We start from the raw sequence: 22,249 nt of genomic DNA, 5'->3' as shown, positions 1-22,249 counted from the left end.
CTTCCTTCCTTCCTTCCTTCCTTCCTTCCTTCCTTCCTTCCTTCCTTTCTTTCTTTCTCCCTTTTATTCTGAGCTGTGTGGATAACAGGGTTTTGGTGCTCCAGCCGGGTGTCAGAGCTGTGCCTCTGAGGTGGGAGAGCCAAGTTCAGAAATCTGGTACAGCAGAGACTTCAAAGTTCCACATAATATCAAATGGCAAAAATCTCTGAGAGATCTCCATCTCAACACCAAGACCCAGCTCCACTCAACGACCAGCAAGCTACAGTGCTGGACACCCTATGCCAAACAACTAACAAGACAGGAACACAACCCCACCCATTAGCAAAGAGGCTGCCTAAAATCATAATAAGTTCACAGGCACCCCAAAACACCCCACTAGATGCGGACCTGTCCACCAGAAACCCAAGATCCAGCCTCATCCACCAGAACACAGACACTAGTCCCCTCCACCAGGAAGCCTACACAACCCACTGAACCAACCTTAACCACTACGAGCAGACACCAAAAACAACGGGAACTATGAACCTGCAGCCTGTGAAAAGGAGACCACAAACACAGTATGTTAAGCAAAACGAGAAGACAGAGAAACACACAGCAGATGCAGGAACAACATAAAAACCCACCAGACCTAACAAATGAAGAGGAAATAGGCAGTCTACCTGAAAAAGAATTCAGAATAATGATAGTAAAGATGATCCAAAATCTTGGAAATAGAATGGAGAAAACACAAGAAACATTTAATAAGGACCTAGAAGAACTAAAGAGCAAACAAACAATGATGAACAACACAATAACTGAAATAAAAAATTCTCTAGAAGGGATCAATAGCAGAATACCTAAGGCAGAAGAACTGACAAGTGATCTGGAAGATAAAATAGTGGAAATAACTACTGCAGAGCAGAATAAAGAAAAAAGAATGAAAAGAATTGAGGACAGTCTCAGAGACTTCTGGGACACCATTAAACACACCAACATTCGACTTATAGGGGTTCCAGAAGAAGAAGAGAAAAAGAAAGGGACTGAGAAAATATTTGAAGAGATTATAGTTGAAAACTTCCCTAATATGGGAAAGGAAATAGTTAATCAAGTCCAGGAAGCACAGAGAGTCTCATACAGGATAAATGCAAGGAGAAACATGCCAAGACACATATTAATCAAACTATCAAAAATTAAATACAAAGAAAAAATATTAAAAGCAGCAAGGGAAAGACAACAAATAACATAGAAGCGAACTCCCATAAGGTTAACAGCTGATCTTTCAGCAGAAACTCTGCAAGCCAGAAGGGAGTGGCAGGACATATTTAAAGTGATGAAAGGGAAAACTCTACAACCAAGATTACTCTACCCAGCAAGGATCTCATTCAGATTTGAGAGAGAAATTATAACCTTTACAGACAAGCAAAAGCTAAGAGAATTCAGCACCACCAAACCAGCTTTACAACAAACGCTGAAGGAACTTCTCTAGGCAGGAAACACAAGAGGAGGAAAAGACCTACAAAAACAAACCGAAAACAATTAAGAAAATGGTAATAGGAACATACATATAGATAATTACCTTAAATGTAGATGGATTAAATGCTCCCACCAAAAGACATAGACTGGCTAAATGGGTACAAACACAAGACATGTATATATGCTATCTACAAGAGACCCACTTGAGACCTAGGGACACATACAGATTGAAAATGAGGGAATGGAAAAAGATATTCCATGCAAATGGAAATCAAAAGAAAGCTGGAGTAGCAATTCTCATATCACACAAAATAGACTTTAAAACAAAGAGTATTAAAACAGAAAAGAAAGACACTACATAATGATGAAGGGATCAATCCAAGAAGAAGATATAACAATTTTAAATAATTATGCACCCAACATAGGAGCACTTCAATACATAAGGTACATACTAATAGCCATAAAAGGGGAAATCGACAGTAACACATTCATAGTAGGGGACTTTAACACCCCACTTTCACCAACGGACAGATCACCCAAAATGAAAATAAATAAGGAAACACAAGCTTTAAATGACACGTTAAAAAAGATGGACTTAATTGATATTTATAGGACATTCCATCCAAAAACAACAGAATACACTTTCTTCTCAAGTGCTCATGGAACATTCTCCAGGATAGACCATATCTTGGGTCACAAATCAAACCTTGGTAAATTTAACAAAATTGAAATCATATCAAGTATCTTTTCTGACTACAATCCTATGAGACTAGATATCAATTACAGGGAAAAAAATCTGTAAAAAAATACAAACACATGGAGGCTAAACAATACACTACTTAATAACCAAGAGATCACTGAAAAAATCAAGAGGAAATAAAAAAATAGCTAGAAACAAATGACAATGAAAACACACGACCCCAAACCTATGGGATGCAACAAAAGCAGATCTAAGAGAGAAGTTTATAGCAATACAATCCTATCTTAAGAAACAAGAAACATCTCAAATAAACAACCTAACCTTACACCTAAAGCAATTAGAGAAAGAAGAACAAAAAAAACCCCCAAAATTGGCAGAAGGAAAGAAACCATAAAGATCAGAGCAGAAGTAAATGAAAAAGAAATGAAGGAGACAATAGCAAAGATCAATAAAACTGAAAGCTAGTTCTTTGAGAAGATAAACATAATTGATAAACCATTAGCCAGACTCATCAAGAAAAAAAGGGAGAAGATTCAAATCAATAGAATTAGAAATGAAAAAGGAGAAGTAACAACTGACACTGCAGAAATACAAAGGATCATAAGAGATTACTGCAAGCAACTCTATGCCAATAAAATGGACAACCTGGAAGAAATGGACAACTTTTTAGAAGAGCACAACCTTCCAAGACTGAACCAGGAAGAAATGGAAAATATGAACAGACCAATCACAAGCACTGAAATTGAAACTGTGATGAAAAATGTTCCAAAAACAAAAGCACAGGACTAGATGGCTTCACAGGCAAATTCTATCAAACATTTAGAGATGAGTTAACACCTATCCTTCTCAAACTCTTCCAAAAGATAGCAGAGGGAGGAACACTCCCAAACTCATTCTACGAGGTCACCATCACCCTGATACCAAAACCAGAGAAAGATGTCACAGAGAAAGAAAACTACAGGCCAATATTACTGATGAACATAGATGCAAAACTCCTCAACAAAATACTAGCAAACAGAATCCAACAGCACATTGAAAGGATCATACACTGTGATCAAGTGGGGTTTATCCCAGGAATGCAAGGATTCTTCAATATATGCAAATCAATCAATGTGATACACTATATTAAAAAATTGAAGAATAAAAACCATATGATCATCTCAATAGATGCAGAAAAAGCTTTTGACAAAATTCAACACCTATTTATGATAAAAACCCTCCAGAAAGTAGGCATGAAGGAACGTACCTCAACATAATAAAGGCCATATATAACAAACCCACAGCCAACATCATCCTCAATGGTGAAAAACTGAAACCATTTCCACTAAGATCAGGAACAAGACAAGGTTGCTCACTCTCACCACTATTATTCGACATTTTTTTGGAAATTTTAGCCACAGCAGTCAGAGAAGAAAAATAAATAAAAGGAATCCAAATCAGAAAACAAGAAGTAAAGATGTCACTGTTTGCAGATGAAATGATACTATACATCCTAAAGATGCCACCAGAAAACTACTAGGGCTAATCAATGAATTTGGTAAAGTTGCAGGATACAAAATTAATGCACAGAAATCTCTTGCATTCCTATACACTAATGATGAAAAATCTGAAAATGAAATTAAGAAAACACTCCCATTTACCATTGCAACAAAAAGAATAAAATACCTAGGAATAAACCTACCTGGAGACAAAAGACCTGTATGCAGAAAAATATAAGACACTGATGAAAGAAATTAAAGATGATACCAACAGATGGAGATATATACCATGTTCTTGGATTGGAAGAATCAACATTGTGAAAATGAGTATACTGCCCAAAGCAATCTACAGATTCAATGCAATCCCTATTAAAGTACCACTGACATTTTTCGCAGAACTAGAACAAAAAATTTCACAATTTGTATGGAAACACAAAAGACCTTGAATAGCCACAGGAATCTTGAGAAAGAAATTCGGAGCTGGAGGAATCAGGCTCCCTAATTTCAGACTATATTACAAAGCTATAGTAATCAAGATAGTATGGTACTGGCACAAAAACAGAAACATAGATCAATGGAATAGGATAGAAAGCCCAGAGATAAACCCATGCACCTACGGTCAACTAATCTATGACAAATGAGGCAAGGGTATACAATGGAGAAAAGACAGTCTCTTCAACAAATGTTGCTGGGAAAACTGGACAGCTACATGTAAAAGAATGAAATTAGAACACTCCCTAACACTGTACACAAAGATAAACTCAAAATGGATTTGAGACCTAAATGTAAGAGCGGACACTATAAAACTCTTAGAGGAAAACATAGGAAGAACACTCTTTGACATAAATCACAGCAAGATCTTTTTTGATCCTCCTCCTAGAGAAATGGTAATAAAACCAAAAATAAACAAATGGGACCTAATCAAACTTCAAAGCTTTTGCACAGCAAAGGAAACCATAAACAAGATGAAAAGACAACCCTCAGAATGGGAGAAAATATTTACAAATGAATCAATGGACAAAGGATTAATATCTGAAATATATAAACAGCTCATGAAGCTCAATATTAAAGAAACAACCAACCCAATCCAAAAATGGGCAGACGACCTAAATAGACATTTCTCCAAAGAAGATATACAGATTGCCTACAAACACATGAAAGAATGCTCAACATCATTAATCATTAGAGAAATGCAAATCAAAACTACAATGAGATATCATCTCACACCTGTCAGAATGGCCATTATCAAAAAATCTACAAACAATAAATGCTGGAGAGGGTGTGTAGGAAAGGGAACCGTCTTGCACTGTTGGTGGGAATGTAAATTGATACAGCCACTATGGAGAACGGTATGGAGGTTCCTTAAAAAACTAAAAATAGGACTACCATACAACACAGCAATCCCAGTACTGGGCATATACCCTGAGAAAACCATAATTCAAAAAGAGTCATGTACCACAATGTTCATTGCAGCTCTATTTACAGTAGCCAGGACATGGAAGTAACCTAAGTGTCCATTGACAAGTGAATGGATAAAGAAGATGTGGCACATATATACCAGGAATATTACTCAGCCATAAAAAGAAATGAAATTGAATTATTTGTAGTGAGGTGGATGGACCTAGAGTCTGTCATACAGAGTGAAGTAAGTCAGAAAGAGAAAAACAAATACCGTATGCTAACCCATATATATGGAATCTAAAAAAAAAAAAAGGTCATGAAGAACCTAGGGGCAAGACGGGAATAAAGACGAAGACCTACTAGAGAATGGACTTGACATGGGGAGAGGGATGGGTAAGCTGGGACAAAGTGAGAGAGTGGCATGGACATATATACACTACCAAATGTAAAATAGATAGCTAGTGGGAAGCAGCCTCATAGCACAGGGAGATCAGCTCGGTGCTTCGTGACCACCTAGAGGGGTGGTATAGGGAGGGTGGGAGGGAGGGAGATGCAAAAGGGAAGAGATAATGGGGATATATGTATATGTATAGCTGATTCACTTTGTCATAAAGCAGAAACTAACACACCATTGTAAAGCAATTATACTCCAATAAAGATGTTAAAAAAAAAAATTGCATTACAGCTTTACAGAACTTTGTGGGGTATTGCTGTGACAGTAGACCAGAAGGAGGAGGTGTTGGTCGTGACATTTGTAGAGGAGATGGAGTTTATTGTACAGTTTATAGGCTAGAGGAGAATTGACTCTTGCTGAACATATGGTGTCTCCATCATTAGTACATATACGTTGAATGTTTTTTCCCTAATATTTTATAATCAAGAGATAATCACTGACTGTTATCTTTTCTATTGTTGTTCCAGTAGCTTCCTTTAGGAGTAAAAGATGTCATCCTTGAAATCACTCCCAGAGTTAGGAATGTACAACTTAGATCTGGAACAAGGAAAGTTTCTAGCTTACATAGAAATGATATATTTATAAATATAACATAAAAATCCCCTCTGACACTACTTATGTAATGTTCCCTTTCTATATCGTGGAGATCTCTTCTATTCACATGGCTACATCAGCCACATATATCTTTTTTTCTCATTTTATATATACCTTGGTTGCACATTCACTTCATGTGCTGATGAAACCCAAATATCAGTCTGTAGTCCTCTCTCCTGAGTGCAGGATATATACAAATGCCTATTAGACCTCACATTTCACCTCATACCTCATCAATTCACAAATGCAAGCATAGTAACTCCCTAGTCCCCTAGTGGGACCTCATCTTAGTGAAGGACATACTATCCACACAGCCATCTGAGCAGGAAACCTTAGAATCAGCTAGACTCCTTCCTCTTCCTCACCCCTGATGTTGGATCAGTCACTGTGTCCTATGGACTCTGACTCTGTATCCATATGTATTCCTTTCTCTGTTCTCCACTGTCTCTAATTTTGATCAGGACCTCATTGTCTTGCACTAAACTACTGTGATATCTGATGAACAGGTCCACCCTCCCTCAAATGCATGATCAGAGTGTCCTTTGCACATTGCAGATTTGATCATGTTTGCAATCCTTCAGTAACTTCCTGTTTTCGAAGATAAATTCCTCAGGAGGATGCCACATTCGGATGTGATCTGTGATCTACCCTGACCCCTCTGCCCCTTTCCCCCACCTCTGCATTTCTCTTTGGTCCAATATGGAGGAGCCTCTTATAGTTCTTTAAATGCAAGCTTTCTTGTTTCTGTGCCTTTGGCCATGCTGCTTTCCTGGCTTCTTTGGCTGCTTCGTCTGCATACAGCACATGTGCACCCTTCTGGGCTCAGCATAGGTATCACGTCTTCATAGAATCTTCCCTGGCCTCTCTCCACATCCAGGCTGAGATAGCGGCTTCTTTGCTGGGAATGGGAGAAGAGAGAAGATACAGCAAATTTAAATGACTCATATGAAAGAGAAGAGAAAAATGAGGCAGGATACTAGGATCATATAGTTTCAACTCAGTATAGGATACCTGTGACAGAGCGTGGTAAAACCTATCTGAACTCTCACTTAGTGTCCTCAGCTTCCTGCCTAGCTTAGGAAAGAATGACAAATATCAGTGTTTTGAATTAGATTCTTGTTCTCATTTAGTTTTATCTATTTCCTCAACACAGTTTTTAAGATTTTCATGATTGTCATATCATTTAGAGATTGGGCCAATCTCTAAACCTAGTGAGCTACTCTTAAAATCAAAGAATAAAGACAAGACCATGTTTTGAACTCTAATACATTTTGTAAAATTGATATTATTTTTTCCTTAATTGTTTGGTAGAATTCATGAATGAAATTATCTGGAGTTTACTTTGGGAAGGTTTTTGAATAGAAATACATGTCTTTAATTATTGTAGGGCTACTTAGATTTTCTGTTTCCTCTTACGCCAGTTTTGGTAATTTGTGTCTTTCAAGGAATTTGCCCTTTAATCTAAATTGTTGAATTTATTGATATAACGTGATTCATAAACTTTATTATTCCTTTAATGTCTATGGATCATTACTGATGTTCTTTCTTTCTTTCTTGGTATTGATAATTTGTGCCTTCTCTGTCTTTATCTTAATCAGTTAAGGTAGGGTGTTATCAATTTTGTTAACATTTCAAGGAACCAAATTTTGATTTCATGATTTTCTTTATTTATCAGTTTTCTACTTCACTGATATCCACTCTTACCAGTACTGTTTCCTTCCTTCTGCTTATTTTGGGTTTAGACTTCATTCCCTAGATTCCTAAGGTGAAAGCAGTAACTGTTGATTTTAATCCTTTCCTCTTTTTCATATAGGCAAGTAGAGATATATAATTTCCCCAAAACACTACATCCCAAAAATTTTGATAGTGATATTTTTATTGTCATTCACTTAAGAATACGTTCTAATTTCTTCTTTGAGCAAGGGGTTAAGACATAGATTTCTTAATTTCCAAATATTTGGGAATTTTCTGATATCTATTTTTCAATCATTTTTAATTTAATTTCTTTGTTGTCAGAGAATGTACCCTTCATGATTTCAGTTCTTTAAATTTTTTTGTAATTTGTTTTGTTACATGGCATATGGTCTATATCAATGAATTCTCCATGATCACTTGGGAAAAAATGTGTATTGTGTTAGTTAAGTTATTGATAGTGCTGTTCAAGTCTTCTGTATCCACACAGAGCATTTTGTATATTTATTCTATCATTGAGGAAAGAGTACTGATATCTAAAACTTTAGCTGTGGAATTTCCTATTTCTCCATTCTGTTCCATTAGTTTCTTCTTGTATTTTGAATTTCTGTGATTAGGTGTATACACATTTATGATTTTAATGTCTTCTTGTTGACCACGTTTTTATTATAGAATGTCCCTCTTTCCCTCTAAAAATATTATTTTGTCCTGAAGCCTAATTTGATAGTAATATAGCCAGCCCAACATTTATCTGAATATTTAAGAGGTATACCTTCTTCCATCCTTTTCTCTCTTATAAACAGCATATTGTTTTTTTAAAAATTCAGTCTGATAATCCTTTCCTTTTAATTAGAGTCTAGTGCTATTTGATGCAATTACCAAATAATTGATTGTGTTTAAATATGCCATCTTGTATTCACTATGTTTTTGTCCCATTAGATCTTTTTTCTTTTTTTCTTCCTTTCTTGCATGCTTTTGGATTAAATATTTTTAAAGATACCATTTTATGTCCTCTACTGGTTTTTCAGCTATGCCTCTTCTCTTTCCTTTCTCCTTTAAATTGGTTGCTCTTCAGTTTACAATATTCATTCTTTACTGACATATATATATATATATATATATATATATATATACTGTATACAAGTATACTTGTAACAGCATACTTCCATTTTTCTCTGGAATTAAGCCACAAGAGAAAATAATTTATATTTATTTACATATTTACTTTTTTTGGAACTCTCCATTCTTTGTGTAGACTGAATTTCCATCTGGAAACATTTTTCGTTTAGTCTGAAGAAATTCTCTTAATATATCTTGTAGTGCTTGCCTGATGATGACAGATTCTTTCTGTATTTGTATGCCTAAAGATGTCTTTATTTTTCCTTCATGTTTGGAGGATATTTACAAGATTTTAGGTTTAGTTTTTCCTTTCAGTACTTTAAAGATGTCAGTTTAATGTAGTCTGGCATACGTTGTTTCTAATGAGGTTAGTGGTTGCTCTTTTTATGTTTTTTCTTTCTGACTCCTTTAAAATTTTTTCTCTTTGTGCCTTTATCTATTTTGGAAAAAGTTTTTTCCAAAACAGCTATCATACTTCAAAACATTCAAAGTTTTTTGAGATCTATCTCATTTTGCTAAAAATAAACAATTTACATTTATATTGACTGACTTTTCTTTTGGTTCTGCATCACATTTTGCTTCTTCTTCACAATGTTTAGTAATGTTTTGTTATATACCGGATACTATGGATGCTATGTTGCTAAAGAGCTGGCTTTTACAGTCTTCCTTAATAGAATATTGAATTTTGTTCCAGCAGATAGGTAATGCATTTACTTAAGCTGAACTTATTCAAGGATAATTTTTACTCTTTGTTAGGGACACTTCAGAGTAGTTTTACTGTGGAACTAGATTAGCATGACCTTCCCTGCGTCTCCATTGAATGTCAGGGGTATTTAATGAGTTGTCTCCACTCTGGTCAGTACTCAAGTGTCTCCCAGACTAGATGAGTTCTAATAGTTTTTCAACTCAAACTTCCCCAGTAATTTTTCTTTATTTGATAGCGTTTTTTACCCTGCCTTATGGATTCTGCGTTATGCATACACACTTTTGTATTGCACCAAAGAGTAAGGGGAACCACGTGCAGAATTCTGGAACTTCATTTCTGTATGACTCCCTTCTCTTCATTCCTGGCCCACAATTTCCAGCCACCCTTGCAGCCCAGGGCTATGACATCTGCCTTCTCTGACCAGTGAGACACCTGTACCCTGCTGGGGCTCCCTGCCCTGCCCCCACCCTACCATTTGCAGAATGCCTCCAGGTAGAAGCTTGTATAACTGTGATCTTAAGGCTCCCCTGCTCCCCTTGGGGATCACAGATCTGTGTTGCCTATAGTCTAACATCTAAAAATAATCATTTCCTATATTTTGTTCAGTTTTATAGTTGTCTCTGGTGAAAGGATTAGTCTGGTACAAGTTACTTTGTTATGGCCACAAGCAGAAGACCTCTAACATGTTTTGAAATATCACTTATGAGGTTGTAGCTCAGCCAGCTTTGCAAGTTTTAAAAATACATTTGTCTTATGAATATTCCATGAAGAACATGTTTTTTTTCTATTTCAGCAATGTTGACTAGACTTTCCCAAGTCCTGAGAAGTAAAGTTTTCACTGTATAAACCTGAGATACCTTCCCAAGGTTTGCCATTTCAAAACTGAAATGGCAAGAAGAAAGAAAAGATCAAAAGTATACAAGCAATTTTATACCCTGTGCATCTCAGTGCGATCTTAATGCTGTTTTATAAAAGGCAGAGGGAGATATATTTTTTGAGTTTGGAATGGTTGCCAAGTTGCAAAGAGCAGTAGACTAAATATCAAACGATATTGAGTCTTCTCTTGGTTTTATCACTTTCTAATCATGCGATCTTGGGTAAAGGTGACAGTTTCCTCATCTGTGAAATTATATCTGGTTTGTCTGCTTCATGAGATTAACGTGTGGTTTAGATGTAGTTAAATAGATCAAAAAGGACATTGCAGATGGTAAAACACTGTATAAATAAAGTGTATTGCTCCTCATACTTTCAGAAAGATGAGATAAATTTATGAGTAAAGAGGGTAATTTCAAGTGCAAAACTTTCTTTTTTTAAAAAATTTATTTATTTAATTTATTTATTTTTGGCTGCATTGGGTCTTCATTGCTGCATGAGGGCTTTCTCTAGTTGCGGCGAGCGGGGCTACTCTTTGTTGTGGTGCACAGGCTTCTCGTTGCGGTGGCTTCTCTTGTTGCAGAGCACAGGCTCTAGGTGCACGGGCTTCAACAATTGTGGCACTTTGGCTCAGTAATTGTGGCTTGCGGGCTCTAAAGCGCAGGCTCAGTAGTTGTGGTGCATGGGCTTAGTTGCTCCGAGGCATGTGGGATCTTCCCGGACCAGGGCTCGAACCCGTGTCCTCTGCATTGGCAGGTGGATTCTTAACCACTGCGCCACCAGGGAAGCTCTCAAGTGCAAAACTTTCAAAGCAAGGAGGAGGTTAATAATGGAATGAAAATAAGAACTTAGAGAGGATAACTAATTTATTTTTTATTTCTAGTAATTTAATTGAAAATCACGTGTTCTTAGAAGGAAAGCAAATTTCACTCAACTTAGTCAAAATAAGTTTAAATGTGATATTGTAACCTAAATTGAGCTCACTGCTCAAAAGCCAATAAAGAGGCTGGGTTGGTGGAAAGGAAAGTTTGCTTTATTTCAGATGCCAGCAATGTGTGGAGGGAGATGAGGAGGGCAGATACCTGTCCAAAGGTTTACTCCGCCCCACACTGACAATCAGGGGGCAAGAGCTTTTATGGACAGAGGAAGGGGGCTACATGCAGAAACAGCAGTCAGCTCTGACAGTCGTTATGAGATTGGTCATGTGGTGGTCTGATCAGCATCATCTTGATTGTTTTAAATACAGTTAGTCTTTAGTTCCAGGGTCAGTTTGTTCCCATTTCTTTGAGGCCAGTTCTCAGAACTGTGGCAGCTTATGTCATGTCTACAGCCTGGTCCTCATGTAGTTAACTTCTTCCACCTGGTGGGGATCTCAGTATCTATAAGACAGTTCACAGGATAGGGCTCAGAATATTATCTATAGCCCTTGAGGAGGAACTAAAGGTCCTTGACTCTGCTTAATGACTAAACTATTATTATTTAGTCTTCTTGTTATCTTTTGTTTCTGCATTTTCTCATTTTCTGATTAAACTTGTTCTTTGGCTAAACTTTTTCCACAGACAAAAGGCAGGCTGAAGACATGGGGGGCAAGGACCATAGGGTCCTGCTCCATTTCAATATGATCCACTGTTTTTGGTATTTTAATCCCATATCCTATCTTAGTTTTAATTATGGGGGTGTATTCTGGAAATAGCTATTACACTGATAAAATTTCATTGACGAAAGACTATCTCAATACCTATGATTTGTCCCAGTAGTTCTGACATAACCATTAATGCTATGTCATCAAATTTTGACCCAAGTTCAAAGGGGTGTATTGATGTTCTTAAATAGTGTTTTCCAAAAAGAAAATCATACCTTTGAGAACTTCGAAGATTAAGATTTATCCCCTAGTGTTAAAAATAAACTATTTTCATTTTTTTTGAGCCAAATGGTTACTACAGAACATCATCAGGGACAGCACTCTTCCTTCCCCAGTTCATGGGCTTATTTACGTCAAAATGAACTTGTTTCTCTCAGTAATCTTATAATCATGGAATCACAAGACATGAGATCCAGAAGACACCACAGACCTGATCTGAGCCAAGATTCCATTTTACAGAATTACACACCCTGATGGTGACCAACTCCAGGGAGTCTATGTGTAATGCAGACAGGAAAGTACTGCATACAACATGGAAAAATATATCAATGCCATGTCCACCCACAACTATAGAGCATATCGCTTTGTTTTCTGGAGTTAATCTATTGATATTTTTGAATGTGTTTGTCATCAGTAGTAAAAAGCACTGCACTCAGTATTTTGGAAAGTTACAAAGGAAGGGAACAACAAAGATTCTTCCCTCAAGTGTCTTATGCTGAGAAGAGCAAGAAAGCCCAGTGCAAGGACATTGCATTATCATTTCTATATATATGAGTTTCGGTCGCTGAATTGAACTTAGTTTCATGAGGGCTTACCATGTACCAGGTTGCAATGAGTACAAGAATGTAAAAGAGGCAAGAGGGAAGAGATATGGGGATATGTGTATATGTATAGCTGATTCACTTTGTTATAAAACAGAAACTAACATACCATTGTAAGGCAATTATACTCCAATAAAGATGTTAAAAAAAAAAAGAATGTAAAAGAAGAATGTAAAAATGCCCTCTTGTCCCTTAAAATTTGGCAGTCATGAAAGATATGCAAACAAAGGTGCGCATTATTAGAAGCAGGTCCTAGATTGATAAATACTGTAATATGACAGAAAGGAAATAGTAGGAAATGAAGCTAAAGGAGGAAGGCGAGGTAGTAGGGATGAAAAAAAGTGCAGAGATTTGTGAGATATTGGTAACTAAATGGATGTGGTAGGTAAGGGAGTGGAAGGCACCTAAGATAATAGTGGTTTGTTTGCTTGGGTAAATCGTTATGAGACGTTTCCACTAAACAACAGAGAGAGTACCAAAGAGATGGAGAATGTGTGGCATTGGAAACGGAAATGAGTTTCATTTTTCAACATGTTGACTTCGAGATGTCTGCAAAAAATCCTGGTAGAAATGCCAGGAAGACATTTAGATATATATATAAGCTTAGCCAGTAGAAGATATCTAGACTAGAGAAAGTGATTTGGGGGTCTATAATGTTTAAGGTGTAATGCAAACAGTGGGCATAAATGAGGTTACCTGGGAAAAGAGTATAGAGAGAATATTAGTCCAAGTAAAGAATCCTGGAGACTGAAATACAAGGGGCCAGTTGAAGTAAGAGGCTTTTAAGAAGAAGGCTGAAGGAGGGCAGTCAGAAAGATAGAAGTCAGCCATGTCCTTCTGCCTGCATGACTGACAGAACCCTGTGTGCTGTAGAATCACCCCTCCCTTATCCCAGGGAAAGTGGATGTTGATTAGACGAAATCAGTTGTGGAAATCCCCCTTGCCATTGATATGCATGTGAGGCAGTTCCGGTTAGGAAGAAATAAAGGGAGTCTGAGGGCCGCTATTATTTTCTTGCTTCTAAAAAAAGGAACTTGGCTCATAGGTTTGCCTGGTTTCAGCCTCTCAAGGAAAACCTCTGAGGATGTAGCAACCATCTTGGGACTCTGAAGTAACAGGTGTGAAAGTAAATGCCAACAACTCACTAAGGGCAACAGAGGGGAAAGAGAGAGGTGCCCAATCTGCAAGCAAACGTGGAACTGTGTGCCTCTGCCTAGTTTTTATGTGACAAACTATACCTGCTATGGACTAAATTATGTCCGCTCTCCAAATTCATTTGTTGAAGCTCTAAGTTTCAACGTGACGGTATTTGGAGATAAGATCTTTAGGAGGAAATTAAGGTTAAAAGAGTTAAGGGTGGGGCCTGAATTCCATAGACTGTTGGTCTTATAAGAGGAGGAGAGAGAGATCTCTTGCTTACTCTCTGTGCATGCACAGAGGAAACTCCATGTGAGAATATAGCGAGAAGGTGGCCATATGCAAGACAGGAAAAGAAACTTCACCAGGAACTGAATTGGCTGGCACGGTGATCTGGGACTGCTAGTCTCCAGAACTTTGAGAAAATAAATTTCTGTTATAAGTGACCCAATCTATAATATTTTGCTATGGCAGCCTGAGCTGACTAATACAAGACCCTATATATTATTGAGAGAGAAAAGACAAAATAAGGAACGAAGGAGGGAGGGAAGGAAGAGAGGGAAGTCAAGTCAAATTAGGAGAGAGTGATGTGGAAAACAGGGAAGATAGGTTATTTCCAAAGGATGAAATGGTTGAGAATCTCTAAAGATTTACAAAGAGCAAGTCAATAAGTCTTGGAATAATTTCCAAAAATCATTGGTGACCCCAACCATTCAAATGATGTAGGCAATATTGAGATGATGCTAGAACAAAGAATGAATAGAATTTGAGCAAGGGAAATCAAATATTGACAACATTTTCAAAAAGTTTGGTTGAAAAGGAAGACAAGGAGGTATCTAAAGAGATACGAGGACAAGGAAGAGTTAATCTTTAGAATGGGAAAATTTAAAAAAATTTATAGGCAGAGGGTCAAGTGTCAGGAAAGAGGAAGAGGTTGAAGATACAGAAAAGAGAGTATTATTTATGGAGAAAGTCTCTGAGAAGATGGGAAGTGGGGCTTCCCTGGTGGCGCAGTGGTTGAGAGTCTGCCTGCCAATGCAGGGGACACAGGTTCGTGTCCCGGTCCAGGAAGATCCCACATGCCGTGGAGCGGCTGGGCCGGTGAGCCATGGCCGCTGAGACTGCGTGTCCGGAGCCTGTGCTCCGCAACGGGAGAGGCCACAACAGTGAGAGGCCCGCGTACCGCAAAAAAAAAAAAAAAGTTGGGAAGTGGTAGGCTTCAGAAAAAAGAGGAAGATTTTGACTTGAAGTAGAAAAGACACATTATCTCAGGTCATGGAGGGAAGAAGTGAGGAATGTGGTTATACAAATTAGAGGAAGGAATGGGCAGCTAGAAGCCAGAGAGGTGATGTTATCCTTTGCCCTTAAGTGGGAGAGAATTTTGTTTGTAGAGAATGAAGAGGGTGGGTGTTGGCATGGAAGCAGGAGTGGCCACATTCTACATCCTTGGACATGCTCAAGCAGCTGCCTCTTGGCTGACTGAAGAGTGGAATTAGCCCAAGAATGTGACCCTGTTAAGTCATGCATCTTTTCGCATCCAAGTGAATGAGAGGCCATTGGAGTTGCTTCTATAATTAGGTTAAAGTACACACCACAGGGCCTTATCAAGATTTGCAGTGATCCCAGGAGATATGCTACTGCATGAGCAAGATAAATAAAAAAAGTAAAAGATGAATTAATGCGTTAAGGATAAAAAGGCAATTTTTGCAAAATTAAAAAAGGCATTGTATCTCTAGGGTTTGATATCTTGTGACTTGAATGTATCAGCCTAGTACCTATGGAGTGATGAGCAATGTTTTTTTATTTTTAAATTAAATACATGGATAGTTGTTTGGGCATGATGTGTATGTTCCCAGGCTTCTGGCTCATGTGGACCATTTGCATCTGAGAAACCAGATCTTGTCAGTCCTGTTAGCACTCTTAGGAAATATGGGGAATATAGTGGTCCTTAAAAGGAATCTTGGGCCACTTGATGGAAATATTAAAAAGTGAACATAAGAACTAGACATGATATTATTAACTATTATTTTCTACTGATTTATTAAACAGCAGGAACTACCCAGCTTGGGCCTCTCTTTTTGTACCCCTTGTACTTATTTGGTTATCTATTGCTGTGTAAAGATTCACATCAAAGCAATAAAAATCGCTTTATTATTTTCTCTCATTGTTCTGGGCGTTGACTAGGTTCAGTTAGGCAGTGTTTGCTTGGGGGTGGGGTTTCTCACGCTATTGCAGCAGATGGTGTTTGGGGCTAGAGTCACCTTGTGACTCACCTAGTCACATGTCAGGAGGTTGATGCTGGCTACTGGCTGGGACCTCAAAAGGAGCTTTAGCCAGAAAGTTAGACCACCTCCGTGTGGTCTTGCCACTTCCTCATAGCATGGTGACTAATTTCCAGAACAGTGTCTCAGGAGCTCCAGGTGAAATCCATATAGACTTTCATGTCCTAAGCTTGGAAGTTCCATAGCATCAGTTCTGCTGTTGTCAGATTCAAGGGGAGAAACAAAGCCCCTACACCTCTATAAGAGGAGCTACAGCATCACACAGGAAGAAGAAATGTGGGATGGGAGCTTTTGTTGCAGTCATTTTGGAAAGTACAATCTGCATACTGCTTGACTGACAGAGCGGCACTCTGTCTAGACCACAGTCTTAAGGCAAACGCCTTGCATCTCTTCCAGCCCTACTCTGCCCTTTGGGAATTTTGTCTTTGTGCGCTTACTAAGGGTGTCTCCGAGGGCCATAAATGGCACCTATGTATGCCATCTCACTAGTTAAATCTGGGATTATTCCTTGTCAGAGACTTCTTTTAAAGTAGAATTTAATTTTTAGAGCAGTTTCAGGTTCACTGCAAAATTGAGTGGAGGTACAGAGATTTCTCATATACCCTCTGCCCTCACACAAGTATAGTCTCCCCTCTTTATCAAATTCTGCATCAGAGTGGTACTTTTGTTACAATTGATGGACATACATTGATGCACCATAATCACCCAAAATTCATAGTTTACATTAGGGTTCACTCTTGGTATTGCACATTCTATGGGTTTGAACTAATGTATCAGATGTATCCACCATTATAATACCATACAGAACAGTTTCACTGCCTTAAAAATCTTAGTTTTGGGGCTTCCCTGGTGGCGCAGTGGTTGAGAGTCCGCCTGCCGATGCAGGGGACGCGAGTTCGTGCTCCGGTCTGGGAGGATCCCACGTGCCGCGGAGCGGCTGGGCCCGTGAGCCATGGCCGCTGAGCCTGCGCGTCCGGAGCCTGTGCTCCGCAGCGGGAGAGGCCACAGTAGTGAGAGGTCCGTGTACCGCAAAAAATAAAAATAAATAAATCCTAGTTTTGCCTATTCATCCATCCCTCCCTCCAACCCTTGGCAACCACTGAGACTTTTTAACTAAAGCCCACTTGTTCTTCTATACTGTACACTGTTATCAGAATTATATTTTCTATAAAAAATTCTGAACGCTTATTCTCCTGATGAACAATCTCCAATGGATTTTTCCACTGTGTATACATTAAGCTGAAATGCTTCATTTTTTTGGATCCCGTGTTACAATAGTTAAATTAAAGGAAAATTAGTGGATTGACAAATAGTGGTCACTCAAAAACTAGGTTTGGGGATTACAAATATAGCAAAATGGTATTTTTCTTCATCTCCCATCTTTCCACTTCTGGCTGACCTCTTTCTTGGAATATATTACACACCTAGTTCCATTCTCAAGCCCTGGCCCAAATGAGCTAAATTAGCAGAAAGATGTCTTTGGCAAAACTAGAAAAAAGAGAGACACTTCAAACACAGTAACACCCTAGAGTTGTGCTAAAAGTTTTGTCTTCTAGATCCTTCATCTTGAAGTTCAGACAAGAAAAGACCATCCTTTTTAACATTGCTTCCAAAATCAGGTCCTACCCCAGATTCACCAAGACTGGAAATCTGATGATTTCAAATAACTAGCAGTCCTGACTGAAGACAGAGAGTAGGAACAACTAAGATCCTTTGGAGAAGACAAAGGAGTTGATAGTCCTAGAACAGGGGTCCATAAACTATAACCAGTGGTCCAAATCTGGCCTGCCACTTGCTTTTTAAATAAAGTTTTATCAGAACACAGCCACACCATTCATTTACCTATTGTCTATGGGTGCTTTCATTCTTTAACAGCAGCGTTGAGTAGCTGTAAAAAGAATGTTTGACCTGTGAAACTTAAGATATTTAACATCTGGCCTTTTCTAGAAAATGTTTGCTGGCCTCTGATCTAGAAAGCCATGGTGAAGAGAAAAGGTACCAGAAGCTAAAGAGGGGAGACTGGCTTGGGACCCCCTGAGATGGACGCATTACAGGATGAAGTGTTGTCAAGGGGAAACACATGAACTGTTTGTCATCATTTTCTGGATTCTGGATAGTGTTATGGTAGGACGACACATTCTGGAAAGGGAATATATGTATATGTACTTCCAATAATGACAAAAAAATTACAAAAAGATAAGTAAGGCATTCCATCGTTTTACAGTTTTATCTCCCACCTCGTCCCATCACACCCTCTATACATCCTTCATTGTAGCCTTTTTCCTAGAATGGAATCTGAGCCCTCAAGCTGCTGGGACTTGGTGCAAGTTCCTTCTTGGGTCTGTAACGCTCTTCCACTTTGTTGAAGACCTCGGAGCTTCAACTCAATGGTCAACACTCAAAAGGCTTTCCCCAATAATCACATCACTACCACCCCCAATGAGTCTGAGCTTCCTTTGCATCACTTGGTACAACTCAGTTTGTACCAGATTATTAGGACATGTCCTCATCTCTTCAACAAGATATCAGCAACTGGAAGGCAGAAATATGGCGTTTTGTTTGTCTTCATTTTTCGGTTTGATCTTACCAACTCTTCCAATCCCTGTCTTCTCATTAGTATAGTGCTTTATAGACTTTAAATATTTATTGACCTGAACATGAGAATTTTGAAAATAAAACTTTGTAGTTCTATTCCCCTTCTGGTAGAAATCTAAAGAAAGAATACTTTGGCTCAAGATTATTTTGTGTAGCTGTTCTTGAAAAGCAAAAATTCTCTGAAAAATACTCCAGAGACCTAAAGTCTGTCATCTAATAAAGACATGAACCTCTTTTACCAAGGACCGCCAACACGGGCCACTTCTGCACCAAAACCATGAAGAAGGCGGCCCGGGTCATCATTGAGAAGTACTACATGCGCCTGGGCAACGACTTGCACACCAACAAGCACATGTGAGAGGAGATCGCCATCGTTCCCAGCAAGAAGCTCCACAACAAGATCTCAGGCTATGTCACACATCTGATGAAGCGGATTCAGAGTGGTCCAGTGAGACGTATCTCCATCAAGCTGCAGGAGGAGGCGAGGGAGAGGGGAGATAATTACGTGCCTGAGGTCTCAGCCCGGGATCAGGAAATCACTGAAGTAGATCCTGACAGTAAGGAAATGCTGAAGCTCTTGGATTTTGGCAGTCTGTCCAACCTGCAGGTCACTCAGCCTACAGGAGGGATGAATTTCAAAACACCACATGGAGCCGTTTGAATCTTTCTGCTGTGCTGTAATATTTGCAGTAAGCCTCAGACAAAAACAACAAAAGAAATGGAACCCATGTTCTTAAAGCAGCAGGCTAAATGGAGATTATGTCTGGAGGGAGAAGCCACTGGAGAAGTAGAAGCTATGGCCCACCCCGCCTTCTAAACCAAGAGGTCAGACCATCCTCCTTGACGGACATCTGCTTTGTGATTCTCCCCTTCAGCCGAGATTAATCCAGATGGAGGGCTGAGTAAAGGAAGCTTGAATCTATCCTAGCAAGTACATTTTGTGCTAAGAGGGAGAGAGTACTAATTTTGTACTTGAAAAAAAAAGGATCCCATTCAAATATAAACTAATTTCCTCTCTTCAATGGTGGTTGCCATCATTCCCAAACTGAGGTCATCATTATAGTCTCTCTGGGACTTTGACTGGCACAGAAGAAAGTGACTTAATCGACTGTATTAAAATGTTTTTAGAAAACATCATTTTAGACCTGGACAAATGATAGAAACTTTAAATCCGAGACTATTTTTCTTAATAAGACTAACAAACTAAGATGAGAATTATATCACAAAATGTGTTTCTACTGTCTTTGTTGTTCTAAATGCTGGACAGTTTATTGTTATTCCTAGAGTTTAGTCTAATATTGAATGAGTCAGTAAGGGCTAAAATTATAGCACTCAGAAGGATGGATATTAGAGGGATAGTCTTGACAAAAGTAGTTTCAGTAGCAACAGCAAGGGCACTTTGCACTGTTCTTTTTTTTTTTTTTTTAAGTGAGTAAATAGATTTTTCTTTAGAAAGCTTTAATATTTAATGTAAATTTACTTACAATGCTTGGGAGAATGTTTCTTTAATAAAACACATTTTGTTCTTAGGAGTCTACTATTTCAACATTGTTTATTCCCCTCATTGATTATCCTCTATTATTATCCTCTATTATAATAGATTATCCTCTATTATTATCCTCTATTATAATAGATTATCCTCTATTATTATTCTAGCTAAGAAGTATAATGCTTATTCTGATGTAAAGAAAGAGGAAAAGAACATATTATTTGCAAAAATAAGGCCCTGAATGGTACTCAGTTGAAGAACATCATATTGGTGTATAAATCAGTGTTCCTGGTTTAACTCAGTGAAGGTAAAGCTTAGCATCTGGGTCACAGCCAAATATCCTTTAAGAGCCATAAAGTACAGACATTAAATTTCCCTTTACTCATATATAAATCTACTGCCTAATGTTAAGCAATTTTCATTGAATTGATATTCTTCCTCTCAACTTATCTTACTTAATCATATTTATTAGGGAAGCTTAGCACATCAAAAGCACATTTGAAAATAATCCCATGATTAACCTTAGGGCAAAAAGTTAATGCAATGTATATTGCCAAGTTCATTAACTATCTTCTTGATGGACTAACAGCTGTGTAATGAAGACATTAGCCATCAATTAAATGAACAGTGATCTTGAGACCAGAGTTTTCAGCAGGGAATAGTCAGCTATGTTATGGGCACTGAGAAGCAACAACTGAATGGGCGTTATTTCCAAGCATTCCTTAGTTTTATGCCTTATGAGATAGTATTTGTGAAAAGCCTATGAAAACTGGTCAATTTGGAAAGTCAAAACACATTTAAATGGTTTGGGAGGATTTTAATAAAAACTAAGTTTTAGAATAGCATTTAACATATCATATAATTACAGATTCACGTTCAAAAGTTGTTATTTAAGGTATAAACAGAGGTACATAATAAGACATAAATTATTGAGCTTGCAATTGTCCTTACTTATTTATAGAAAGATGCCATTAAATAGAAATGCAATTTTATAGAGACAGCTAAAACTCATACAATTAGTATTTCTTGATGAAGTAGACAGACAGTTTTTTGGGGACAAGAGTCTACTAACATATGAAAGTAAGAAAGAAATGCTTGCGAATCTTATGTTTAAGTAAAGTGTATTATAACATGGTTACTCTAGGGCTGGGATAACCACTGTTAAAAGGTATAAAAGCAAAAATAAACAAATGGAACCTATTTAAGCTTAAAAGCTTTTGCACAGCAAAGGAAACCTTTGACAAAATGAAAAAACAACATACTGAATGGGAGAAAATATTTGCAAATGGTATGACTGATAAGGGACTAATATCCAATATATATAAAAAGCTCATATAAGCCAACATCAACAAACAAACAAAACCCTAACTAACCAGATCAAAAAATTAAAAAAAGAACTGAATAGACATTTTTCCAAAGAGGAAGTGCAGATGGCCAACAGGCACATGAAAAGATGCTCAACATCACTAATCATCAGGAAAAGGCAAATTAAAACCACAGTAGGACTCACCTCACACCTGTCAGAATGGCCATCATCAAAAAGAACACAAATAACAAATGTTGCTGAGGGTGTGGAGAAAAGGGAGCACTTGTGCACTGTTGGTGGGAATGTAAATTAGTGCAGCCACTGTGGAGAACAGTATGGAGGTTCCTCAAAAAACTAAAAATAGAACTACCATATGACCCAGCAATTCCACTCCTGGGTATATATCTGAAAAAAACAAAAACACCAATTCAAAAAGATACATGCATCCCAATGTTCACAGCAACATTATTTACAATTGCCAAGATATGGAAGAAACCTGTGTCTATCA

At 37.9% G+C, this 22,249-nt stretch overlaps 1 pseudogene; it reads left to right on the top strand.

Annotated features, from left to right (window-relative positions):
• The window catches only part of LOC114892047, a 25,640-nt pseudogene extending 6,024 nt beyond the window's left edge, over positions 1 to 19,616 (top strand).
• Positions 19,617 to 22,249: the final 2,633 nt, after the last annotated feature.

The sequence above is a fragment of the Monodon monoceros genome, unplaced genomic scaffold, assembly GCF_005190385.1.
Source record: "Monodon monoceros isolate NGI ecotype Baffin Bay Population unplaced genomic scaffold, NGI_Narwhal_1 Super_Scaffold_12, whole genome shotgun sequence".
In the NCBI taxonomy this organism is placed as follows: Eukaryota; Metazoa; Chordata; class Mammalia; order Artiodactyla; family Monodontidae; genus Monodon; species Monodon monoceros.
This window is presented reverse-complemented; position numbering and strand designations above follow the sequence as displayed.